Below are 12,755 nucleotides of genomic sequence, written 5' to 3' on the forward strand. Positions count from 1 at the left end.
AAAACTCGTCTCCTAATCCCGAACATGCTCTATAGAGGGACCCTCAAGAGCACAGGTGTCAAATCTAGTTCCTGTTGGGCCGCAGCTCTGCACAGTTTAGTTCCAACCCTGCTTCGACACACTTACCTGTAGGTTTCACACAAGCCTGAAAGACTCAATGGGATTGATCAGGTGTGTTTAATTATGGTTAAAGCTAAACTGTACAGAGCTGCGGCTCTCCAGAAACTGGATTTGACACATGTGCTCTTGAGGGTCCCTCTATAGAGCATGTCCAAAAGCATCCTGAGCAGCTGCATCAACTGAACTACCTCCAAACACACAAACTTATTCAAGGGAACTGTGTTTACTGATAAATGTAATGTTTCTGCTTCTGTTTCTTCCTTTGAATTGTTTGATGCACTTTAATGTCTGTCCTGGACTGTTTGCACCAGGTTGCACTATGCACTTTACACGGCCAGGTAGTTTACTCTTTAACCCTTGGTTCTGAGGTGTTTTGTTTTTTTATGTCTCTTATTGTTTTGTGTAGTTGTGTGTGGTTTTTATGTGGTAGCTGGATAAACATGGTTTCATTTCACTGTGTACTGTTGAAATGACAATAAAGCACTTAAACTTGCTCATCTCACTGTCTGAGCCATCATGGTTTTAAAATGGTGCCTGTTGCAAGGTTATTTCAGTAAACAAAGACTGAAACTATAGTGGTCAAACCACTTTTACATTAACTGAAAAAAGAAGTCAGAATAAATGAATAAAAGTAAAATTAAAACAAAACAAACTGAAATAAAATAACTAAAATAAATGATAATTTTCAGATTTAATAAGCACTCTATATATGATTGAAATTCTGGCTGTTCTCTTTATTCTGACAATATCTATGATGATACTTTTACAGACAAACACATCAGTCAAATGCATGTTTATGTACATTAAACATCTGTTCTATCTTTTCTTTAGGCTCTCTGCCAAAAATATAAACCACTAGGCATATTCAACTGCAGATAAAGATTTAATAAGTTTGTCTGAATTCTTTATAATTTCTTCTTTTCTAAATTCAAGTTTGAAAATGAAAGAATTTGTGATTTGATTTGCATTATCATGATTAATCAAAATATCAATCCCTGAACTTTACCCTATTTTTGGAGAGCCAGCTCAATTGCATTTAAAGGCATAGGCAGAAGATAGCTAAAATCCCTCTGACCCTAAAATAGGCTCTAATAAATGATCAGATGGGTATTTTTGACCTGAAACCTCACAGATGACATTCTGGAGACCCAGAAGGCTTATTTTCTTCTTCATAAAAGGGCAAAATAGGAGCCCTTTAAAATGCACGATTATCGATGTTGAAAAAGTACTTAAATCAAATGATTAGTACTATTATCCAATTAATAATTATCCAGTGTTATGTGTAATTAATTACAAAATAACTAATTACTGTAATTAAATTACCTCTCTACTGAAAATTAGAGTAAAGGATTCCTTTTATTCATTTTCCTTCGGCTTAATCCCTTTATTCATCAGAGGTCGCCACAGTGGAATGAACCGCCAATTTATCCAGCATATGTTTTACACAGCGGGTGCCCTTCCAGCTGCAACCCAGTACTGGGAAACATTCATACACACGCTCTCATTCAATTCCCCTATTGCGCATGTCTTTGGACTGTGTGGGAAACCAGAGCACCTGGAAGGAAACCCACGCCAACACAGGGAAAACATGCAGACTCCACACAAAAATGCCAACTGACCCAGCCGGGACTTGAACCAGCCAGCTTCTTGCTGTGAGATGACAGTGTATACTTATATATATATATATATATATATATATATATATATATATATATATATATATATATATATATATATATATATATATATACACACACACACACACACACACACACACATACATATACATATACATACACACACACACTAAACATTCTAATCTCATGTATTAGGCAAATAAACTGAAACTTAAACGTGTTAAGCATAAGTATTTATATGCAAAACCGAACACATTTTTAAAAATAGTTATTTTTTATGATTTATACATCTGATTTAAATTTACAACATCCAGAGTAATGTATACAGAGTAAGAGCAACTGTGAGGGAGTCTCATCCACAGGGGGAAGCAACGCAAGCTGGACAGTCATCATCTCTCTCTATAACAGCGATCATTATCAAGATTTACACAATGGCTTCTGCCTATTAGTACAAGCTTGAGCTAAAGACTAGAGTAGATAACATTTGATGGGCAATGATGAACTTAGATTCATGTAAAAATTATATATACACATTTACTGTACATAACTGATATGCTGTTGCCTGCACTGCAGGAGTATAAAGTTGTTAATATAATAAAATTAATTTTCAATGCATTAATATAAACATTTAAACAAATAACAGAACAATTTGAGTGAACATTTGCACTGCACTAATGTAAATATGCAGAATTTTTTTGTGCAGAGTTTTATGAGGAGGCCACCTCCATCAAATGTAGCACCACCTCCGTCTTTTGGCAAAAATCAGGTAGGCATCTACTGTCAGTTAGAAGAATAATGCAAAATGCATTTGTTTCAAGTCGCAAAAATGAATCGGATACCACCTCCATCTCATTTTCAACAAGGAAAAATGCTGAAATATGTAAATTTAAGTAACTAGACATTTGCACTGGAGTATAAATATTAATAATTTGACACAATGTCAAACATTTCCCTTACAGCCATGTGTAAAAATACAATATTAAAAGACACCTATGATGAAAATCATCTTTTGGAAGCTGTTTGGACAGAACTATGTGCAGGTATAGTGTGTCCACAGTTATATCGGGGTGATATAAAGACCATTATCACTTTTTTGAAACTTCCTGATGTTAAAATAGGATCCAAATCCCTCCCATTTTGAGGCCCACCACAACGTGACGTGGGAGTCTTGTATCAACAACCGGGATTAAAATATCTGTTCAGCTCTCTGTAATCATCAGTCATCATCAAATGTGATCAAGAATGAGTTTTACAAGTTTAAAACAGTTTTAAAAAAGGGCAATTTTACTGTCTTTACTTCATCACCACAGCCGTGTACAATTATAAAAGACGACGATTCAATCCCAGTTTGTGGACATGGTCTCAGGTTTATTTTGTTCATTAACAAAATAGATATCCATACAGCAATGGATATTAACACATATCCTGTCACATTTGCCATGCAAAAACAGTGCTAGAAACAGAGTTAAACGCGCCCGCTGTGTGTTTGTGTGTGTGCGTGAACTTTGTAATGACATTGTGTGAGTTATCGTTCTCATCAAATATCTCATCAATGCCACAACAAATCCATCAAATAATCATTGGTAAAGTTCTTACTGTAGTATTTCTCACAAACGTTACACGAGATCTGCTTCCTTCCTGTCTGTCACTGTGCTGTTTATCTGACGCAGCCAAGACGGAGACACTCTGACAGGCACATGGGAATGGTGGGTGGGGAGAACTAGCATTAAAGGCACAGGCAACCAAAACAGCTTCATTGTGTTTAGAGCAGTAAATCCAATATTCTGAAAGGTATAGTAAATAATCTGATGGGTGTTTTTAAGATTAAACTTTACAGACACATTCTGGAGATACAAAATACTTATATTAAATCTTGAAAAAGAGGTCAAGGTTATCAGAGGAAACTCTAATAAACAGCGAATGTAACCTATCGTCCTTTCCTGTGCTATCTGCATACAGTGATCACTGTGCTGCACCACAAGTAGACATGCAGGCTAAACGCAAACGCGGAAGTCCATTTCTATCTTAGTGCACAAACAAAATCCTGCCCCAACGAGGCAATCAACCATTTTCAGCCCGTTGAGGGAAATTAGAGGCAGCCGACAAAAAAGATTAGCAGCAGGTTGCCCCCTAGTTACTTCTCTGCTCAAAGTGTCACCTATAAAGACAGAAATACTGAAAATCATGATTCTTTCATGGATTGTTCTGTGGAGAATCATGAACTCCAGGAAAAATGACACCAGCAGCGGCCTGAGTCTTGATGACGAGGCCAGCTCCAGTTCAAGCTCCTCCAGCAGGACGTCCAGCTCCAGCAACCTTGATGATCAGCAGGTTCAAGATCCGGATCAAGACTTTAACCGGTAATTGACTTTTATATGTTCTTTGTCACTAATGATCATGTTACAGATTGTGCAAACATCAACGAATGTTTGTTATCACTTAAATTGAGCTTCGAAGAAAGTAAATATTCAAAATAATAGAGAAATCTTCTGGCAAATTGGTCACTATAATTTTACTTTTTGCAGATGACATTTTGGGCCACTACAAAGTTTTGAAAAAGATCGGTGAGGGAGGATACGGGACAGTCTTTAAAGCGGTTCGCATGACGGATGGTCTTGAGGTATTACTTTTTTTTACTTACTACATCTAGCAAACAAAATATTTCTCTCAGTGTCTGTTCAAGTGTGCTTACTGTGTCACATGACATTGAAAAAGTTAAATGACTGTGATGATTTGAGCTCAGAACACAGGGCAACAATTACTTGTACTGTTTTGATAATCAGGTCACATTGAATGTAATCTTGAAGACAAACAGCATGGATTATCTCAGCATTGTAAGCAGCTCTCTTGGTTTTTAGTTCAAGATATGTTAATTAGAGCCATAAAATGATTTTGAACATCACTGACAGCAAATGTCTTTCTTCTACAGCCTGGTCATCCTACACCCCTTCCGTTAGAGGTTGCTCTAACAAATCTTGCCAACAAAGGTCCAAACATTTCTCAGATCATCCAGATGCTGGAGTGGCAGGAGCGGCCAGACTCTGATCACCTCAAGAAAACCTGCTGATCAACAAGTACACCTATAAAATCAAGCTAATCGACTTTGGCTGTGGGGACCTCCTGAAAACATCTGCCTATTCAACATTCTGTGGTATGTTTTGTCAAAAGGTGAGCTGGTCATTCATTGCAGCAAAGAAAGCCAACTGTTAATCTAAATCACAAGAGTAATTTTTCTGAGTTTTGGACCTCGTATCTGATTATGGTCAAATCTTATAGTCATATCTTCCTCAGATAATCCAGATGCTGGAGTGGCAGAAGCGGCCCGACTCCTACATAATGATCTTGGAGCACCCCTCACCCTGTGAAGACCTTTTTGATTTCCTGGAGCAGCACAGAGGAACCCTTAGCGAGGGCATGACGCGGCACATCATGTGGCAGGTAGTGCAGGCTGCCCACATGTGCTGTCAGCGAGGGGTCCTCCATCGAGACATTAAGCTAGAAAATCTGCTGATAAACAAGGACACTCTGGAAGTGAAGCTAATCGACTTTGGCTGCGGGGACCTTCTGAAAACATCTGCCTATTCAATATTCTGGGGTATTTATTGCCCTTTAAGTCTAGTAGTTTGTAGTTTGGGACATAAATTCTTAAACACCATATTTTGAACAGCATCAGCTTTCTTACTGTGATTAATATAGAAAATCTTTTCCAGGCACAAAAGATTACAGTCCTCCTGAATATTCATTTAGTGGCAGGTACTACAGAAAAGTAGCAACCGTTTGGTCACTGGGGGTTCTCCTATTTGAACTGTTGTGTGGAGAACCTCCAGAAAACAGTGACCTGGACATGACTGATGCACAGATTTGGTCAAAATATGGATTATCAAAAGGTGAGCTGGTCATTCATTACAGCAAAGAAAGCCAACTGTTGATCTAAATCACAAGAGTAATTTTTATGAGTTTTGGACCTCGTATCTGATTATGGTCAAATCTTATAGTCATATCTTCCTCAGATAATTCACATGCTGGAGTGGCAGGAGTGGTCTGACTCCTACATAATGATCTTGGAGCTCCCCTCACCCTGCGAAGACCTTTTTGATTTCCTGGAGCAGCACAGAGGAACCCTTAGCGAGGACATGACGCGGCACATCATGTGGCAGGTAGTGCAGGCTACCCACATGTGCTGTCAGCGAGGGGTCCTCCATCGAGACATTAAACTAGAAAATCTGCTGATAAACAAGGAAACTCTGAAAGTGAAGCTAATTGACTTTGGCTGCGGGGACCTCCTGAAGACCTCTGCCTACACAACATTCTGTGGTATGTGTTGTCCTTCAAGTCTGCAGTTTGAGACTTTAATTCTTCAACACCATATTTTGAGCAGCATCAGCTTTCTTACTGTAACTAATGAAGAAAATCTTCTTTCAGGGACTGAAGTTTTCTGCCCTCCTGAATATAGATCTAGTGGCAGATATTATGGTAAAGCGGCAACCGTTTGGTCACTGGGGGTTCTCCTATATGAACTGCTGTGTGGAGAACCTCCAAAACACAGTGACCTGGACTTGACCAACAAAAGGATTTGGATCAAATCTGGATTGTCAAAAGGTGAGCTGGTCATTCATTAAAGCAAAGAAAGCCAACCATTAATCTAATTCAGTCATTTTCATCAGTTTTGGACCTCATGTTTCAGGACCATCAAATCTTATTGTTTGGATTGTGATTATTAAAGCATGTAGATGTAGTTTAGGTGATAATAATCAGACTCTACCATCTTTCTCCACAGAGTGCTGCCAACTGGTCCAGTCCTGCCTTCAGAGGAGCCCAAAGAAGAGGATCGCTTTGGCGAAACTCAGCAGCCATGGCTGGTTCAAGGTATTACATTTTCTTATATCTTTATGTTTTGAGCTTTTTTATACAGTATGTTTATCATATACTGTACAAATGTAACAAGCATAACGTATGTAGACCATCCAGTATTTTGTGTGCTTGTTTTAGGTCACCAAATAAAGAAATGTAGAGGAGGTCTGCTCAGTTCCAGAGCCCCTCCATCAGCTCAGTGTCTGGCAGCCTGACGTGAATGGACCAGAACTGACTGACTCCCAAAGCCATGCCTGCAGAGTATATTTAATCAATGAATTAAAAAAAAAAAAAAAGGGACGGAAAATGTTGTTGCCTAAGGCTTGAAACAAGCAGAAGCAGCAAGCTAAAATGAATTGACTTGTAGTTCAAGATCCTTTAAAAATGGTCTGGTCTAAAACTTCTAAAAGAATTTCTCGTGACCACAAAAAGTCCAGCGCTTCCTTTCTAGAGCATCTCAGCGTGATGTGCCAGAAACATCTACACATGAGCTCCTTTTCCCAGCTACCTCTGTGCCAAATGTTATTGACAAAGCAGAACCAAAGTTTCCTGCAGTTACTGCAATGATTCAAGCAAGGATGTCATCTCAGGCTGCCAGATCGAGAGCCTTCCTTTCATGACACTCCAATAAAGCATTTTTTCACAACCACCAATGTGCCTGAGCTTCTTGTAATGGATAGCTGAGAAAATGTGTCTGTAACAAAAAAAAACCAGAGCTGATTCTCAACACTAACCCAATTCCAGTGCTGTGTCAACACGGACCTCATCTGTCGAGACTACCAGATCCTGACAAAACTGTAGCTGTCTTAGGAAAGCTCGTCTCACCATCCCGAACATGCTCTATAGAGGGACCCTAAAGAGCATCCTGAGCAGCTGCATCAACTGAACTACCTCTGTGAACTGTGTTTCCAGATAAATGTAATGTTTCTGCTTCTGTCTATTCTTTCGAATTGTTTGATGCTCTGTCTGTCTTGCAGTTTATTCTTTAACCCTTGGTTCTGTGTTGTTGTTCATGTATCTCTGTTTTGTGTAGTTGTGTGTTGTTTTTATGTGATGCCTTGGTCCTGGAACAGCCCTGTCTCATTTTACGGTGTACTGCTTTTGCTATACATTGTGGTTCAATTGACAATAAAAGCTTTTTACTTGAACTTGACCTGTCATGTTATTCCCAGCCAAAACCAGCCTTCCAAGTTTTAAAACAGTGCCTGGTGTAATCATTATTGCCATAAAGTTTATATTTCCCTGCCACATGACCGGCCAGAGACCTGAAAGGCAAAACATTCCATTAGAACTGCAATGGCCTTTTATATCATGTACAAATTTTTTCATACGCATACGGTGCACATCATCAATAGCCGCATTTCCACTGTCGGGCCAGTGCAAGCCAAGGCTTTTATCGGGCCAGGCCAATCGTCCGGGAGGTTGAGTAGTGAGACCGAAATCATGTCGCGTTTCCACTGTCGGGCTAGTAGCTCGCAACACCGCCCCAGAACGCCCCCCGAATCAAATGTCACACAACCCGCCCACTTCAGCGGAAATCAGGCAGATAAAGCACACAATCGCATCATCACGTAACAATTTAAATGAAGGCAAGGTAAACAAACAAATGACACGTTACTGTACAGCAGTACATGTCTATACACACAGGCGTATGTATTTACATTGATTATATTAGTTTACTCACCGACCGACTGTTGGCATAGTGTGGTCTCGCCACTAACGGAGGGACCCAGCGCAGTGAGCGCACCCATCCAAAATATAAAACCACAGAAATTCTCCGGTAATAACTCGCTATGAAATGTATTTTATAACATCCTAGTTTTAATAGAACCACCAAACATGCTCCGGAGACGTTGCATATTATTAGGTTATCTTAAGTAAAGGAAAATGTTAAGTGTTTCAGCACATAAGAGCAAGTAATAAATTATAGCCTATATTTTGTTGCGCTCAGCAGCTATCCTCTAATAAAGCTCTATATTTAAAACTTAATTGAAAAAATTTTACGTCATATAAAAACTAACACTTGTTTGAGGACACATGAACACATTTTGTATTTGCAGTTTCCCCCAATGCGTTTGTAAAGCGGAGCTGCGATGGACTGGATGACAGAAAATAAGGTCTGCTTTTACTAAACCAAAAATGGCTCTGTTTGCACGATTTGATTAATATCATCGTATCCAAATACTTTATAAATATTTCAAACCTCCTCCAGTGTTTATTGTTTTTAGAAAATATCTCAAATCTTTTTTTCAGACAGGCCTTTGTAAAATGAAAAGTTATATATGGCTTAAAAACGGTTTAATTTATGTACTGTATATTATTATAGCTAGCTGTTGTTTGTTTTATATTGGTTTATTTGTGATTTTATTATATCCGAAATTTGTAATTCTTTAAATTATTTCAATATAGCTTAGGCTATTTTGTCGAGATATGACACTATGGTTTTGAGCCTACAAAAGTGGACACGTAATTTGTAAAGTTTTATGTCTTTCTGTTCTTTTCATATTTTGCATTATCACCAAAATAAATAAAAAAGAAAGAAGCCGCTCTCAGCATCAACAGAGCTGTCATACAAGTGCTCTTTTGCCCGGTCTCACACACACATACAGGAATCTAACGCGCACGTACATTCACGTATCAAACACACCTTTTCAACTTGAAAAAAATAATCTCAACCTTTACTGGCTGCTGTGTCTTTAATATGGTGTAAAGATAATTATGCGTTATTAAAACATCCAGGAGGATGCAGCAAAGAAAAGTCACTTATAAATTAAAACTTTTTTTTTAATGCAACAGCCTTACATTTAAAAGAGAAACATAAAAGCGATTATAAGCAAAAAGACCCCTAGCCTATATGGCGTTTATGGAATCTTAAACTGACCAACTATAGGCTATGTTTTTATTTCCCTTATTTATCTGTTTGCTGCATGTACTGCGATCGGTAGGCCCACACTGAGTCTGCGCGTGCAGATTTTTAGCCCATCAATAATTCTGTTTATTTACTTGAGTAAATGTGTGTAAATCTATATTAATTCAGTTTTTAAATAAATTTTAGTAATATTATTGATTAATATAAAAATGTTAATCTGATTTATGTACAATGATGTTTGTACAGTAATATTTTTTGTCTTTTAGTAGATGTATTATATAAGAGACTTGCATCGTTTACCAAATAAAAGTAAATCCAATTGGATTTGCATTTTAAACATTAAATAAAAGTTTAAAAGATATTATCTTTTATTTCACATATTAGTTATGATACTCCAAAAATAATTCAGCAAAAATCCACCGATTTTTACCAAAATTCTCTGCAGAAATAGCAAAAAATGTCAGCAAATTCTGTCTGGCCCTAGCTATCGGAAAACTAGTGTAATGACATCATGCCATCTTTACCAGAGTCGGGCAAAGTCCGCCTCCCCTTTCACTCCGCCGCAGCTGGCCCTCTTTGGCTCAAGGTATTTAGTAGGCCATAAAAAGGCCAGCCGCTGGCCCCGAGAAAGCCCCGCTTTGGTCCGATCAGGCCCCGGAAGTGACAGTGGAAACTCGACTGGCCTTGGCTCGCTTGGTTTAGGCATGATGGTGGAAACGCGGCTAATGATGAAATGTACTGAATTTGGTCTTGTAACATCATGGTCTTTCAACATTAGTACAAACCTGGGAAAAATGAATAGCAGTCAGTGGAGGAAAGCCATTTTGCACTCCAGCTGGGTCTTCATATGGGATTGTGACATCAAGCCTGCAAAGAAATAAATGCATAAGGCAATCTAACAGAGACTTCAATCTTTACAATCAACGAAAATTACAATTCAGTTTTCCTTTCAAAAAAATAAAAGATTAATAATGTAATAAATGACAATGTCCTGCCATGAAATTTGACACGGTGACATCGACAATCCTGAGCAAACTGTTAGATGTAGAATGAGAAAATCTTTTGTACAATTGTAGAATCTGAGAACCATTTCAAGCAGAAGTGTGTCTGTAATGCTTGAATACAGATAGTAGTTGTTACAAGAGTAATTCAATTTACATTAAGAATAGTAAGCTGTAAAAGATGTCCATCAAGATCTCTGATGTCCTTTTGGTTTTCTTCTATTTCTCATAGTTGTATTCAAGGCAGACACAAAATCACAAACCTCTAATCAAACCATGCTGTCCTGCTACCTTGGCCAACAGAAGATAGTCTTGTTTACTATTAAGCTTATTAAACTTCTCTCCACTTTAATTTGAAATAAAATGAGATCAATTATTTATCATTATTGGCTGCCTTTCATTTACTTGGAAAATTACTTGGTGGGCTTACACTCAAATACTTAATAAGAGGTTGAATTACTGAATTTGACAGCAGTTATAGTATGTTAGCACATTCAACAAGAAGTAAAGGATCCAAAAGATGGTGGCAAAAAGACCCACTGGGCTGATGGTACACTGTGCTCTAGAAACAGCAACAGTATAATCTTACAGAAGGTAACAGTTAAATGTGTGATGAAAGTAATGCTAATGTAATCAAGTTGTAATTTGGACTAGCATCTTTATTTTAGGTAACATAGACCTTTTTCTTAATTGCTGCATGGAGGGCGCCATAGTGACCACCGTGTTCTGGTAGGGCGCTTAGAACCTTCGTTAGGAAATGTCATCAGCCAGAGCAGCGTTTTTCAACTAGGTGTCAATACTGTTTTCAGTGGCTTACGGAGTGTTTTTATGATGCAAAAATTTTGAAGAAAGATGTGTGTTAAAGTCATTATGCTTCTGTCAGATGCGGTTCAAGAATAAACACTCTACTGATTCAGTGTCTGCCATCAGATCAGATGCTGAAATATAGAGTCAGTGTTAGCGGCCTGTCAGCTGTTATAATGTACTTCAATGCACACACATAATTTTGCATTCTAAGAAAAAGGTCTAGATAAATAAACCAAGAAGAGAATCTCAGCACTTCTCTTCCGCACCATGAGTGACTACTTACAGGCAAACCTTTAGCTTGACATGCAACAGCGCCTCCACTTCCAAACTGGCTGCGAATATTCCTTGAAGATCCCTCAAATATGCCGCTCCCACTAGGGTGCCCTTCTTTCCACAAGCAGGTACTGTTTCTCCCGAACTGGGTGCTGATATCCTGGCAGGTATCAATATCAATTTCAATAAAATATTGTTGTACACAGAAATTAACGATAAAAGGATCATGAACTGCAGAGACATACCGATCATCCTTAAAAGTCAGTTGTGTCCAAACTCTGTCCTGGAGGGCTGGTGTGCTGCAGAGTTTAGCTTCAACTTGCTTCAACGCACCTGCCTGTGTGAATCACCAGGGCTTTAGGGGCAGCCTGGCCATCTTTAACTTTTCAGCACTGCACATAAATTTAGCTGCAAGCCCATCTGCACGGGTCTCTTCGATTGCAGCGCTGTGGTCTGTCTTCCCCTTAATCAGGCTCATCGGTGGCTTCGACCTAGTTCCCGACCTCAACCCTGAGGTTGCCCACCTCGGTTTGGCCGGTATCTCAGAAGAACTCTGGCATGCTGCATCCTAGACTTTGTCACTATCGGTGCAACCCAGGCAGGCAGAAATATTCCCCCACATTGGAGCTCCGTAGCAATGCAAAACAACAGTTAATTCTGTATTAAGCACTGAATATTTGGATCATTTGTCAACTGAACAAAACCAAAGAGGAGCATACACTTCAGGTTCGGGGTGCTTGCAGTCCATATAAAGCACATAAAGTCATTACAAATCGCCAGGTCAAAATTTGGGATTTTGTGGAGTCATTCTGACTGTTAAACCCATGGCGCTTCATGTACTTAGCTGTGGTCAAGCTGCAAATTTGTTCATCAAGGTGTCCTATTTCTTTTTTGTTCCATCTCTGGTTAGATTTGGATTTAGGCACACAATCACTAACATCTCATTATTTTTTAAAAATCAAGCTGTCGTGCTATCTTGAGCAACAAATGGTAGTACTTAAAGGGTCACGAAACATCAAAAGCATTTTTTGAGATGTTGACAGTCATGTATACATCCCAGGTTGCAAAAAACACTATTAGGAAGACACGCATTTAGCTAACAAGTGAAAATTGGTTGTTTTTGCGTTGGTTAGTGCAAATTCCTTCTACCGGTTCAAAAAAAGAAATTTTGAAGCAACGTCACGGCGATGAGACCTT

The 12,755-nt window shown here is 38.7% G+C and overlaps 2 pseudogenes; both read left to right on the forward strand.

Annotated features, from left to right (window-relative positions):
• Positions 1-5,057: 5,057 nt before the first annotated feature.
• On the forward strand, positions 5,058-5,691 carry LOC130230348 (serine/threonine-protein kinase pim-1-like; annotated as a pseudogene).
• A 67-nt stretch (positions 5,692-5,758) lies between these two features.
• On the forward strand, positions 5,759-6,403 carry LOC130230349 (serine/threonine-protein kinase pim-1-like; annotated as a pseudogene).
• The last annotated feature ends 6,352 nt before the right edge of the window (positions 6,404-12,755 follow it).

Source organism: Danio aesculapii, chromosome 6, assembly GCF_903798145.1.
Source record: "Danio aesculapii chromosome 6, fDanAes4.1, whole genome shotgun sequence".
NCBI lineage: Eukaryota > Metazoa > Chordata > Actinopteri > Cypriniformes > Danionidae > Danio > Danio aesculapii.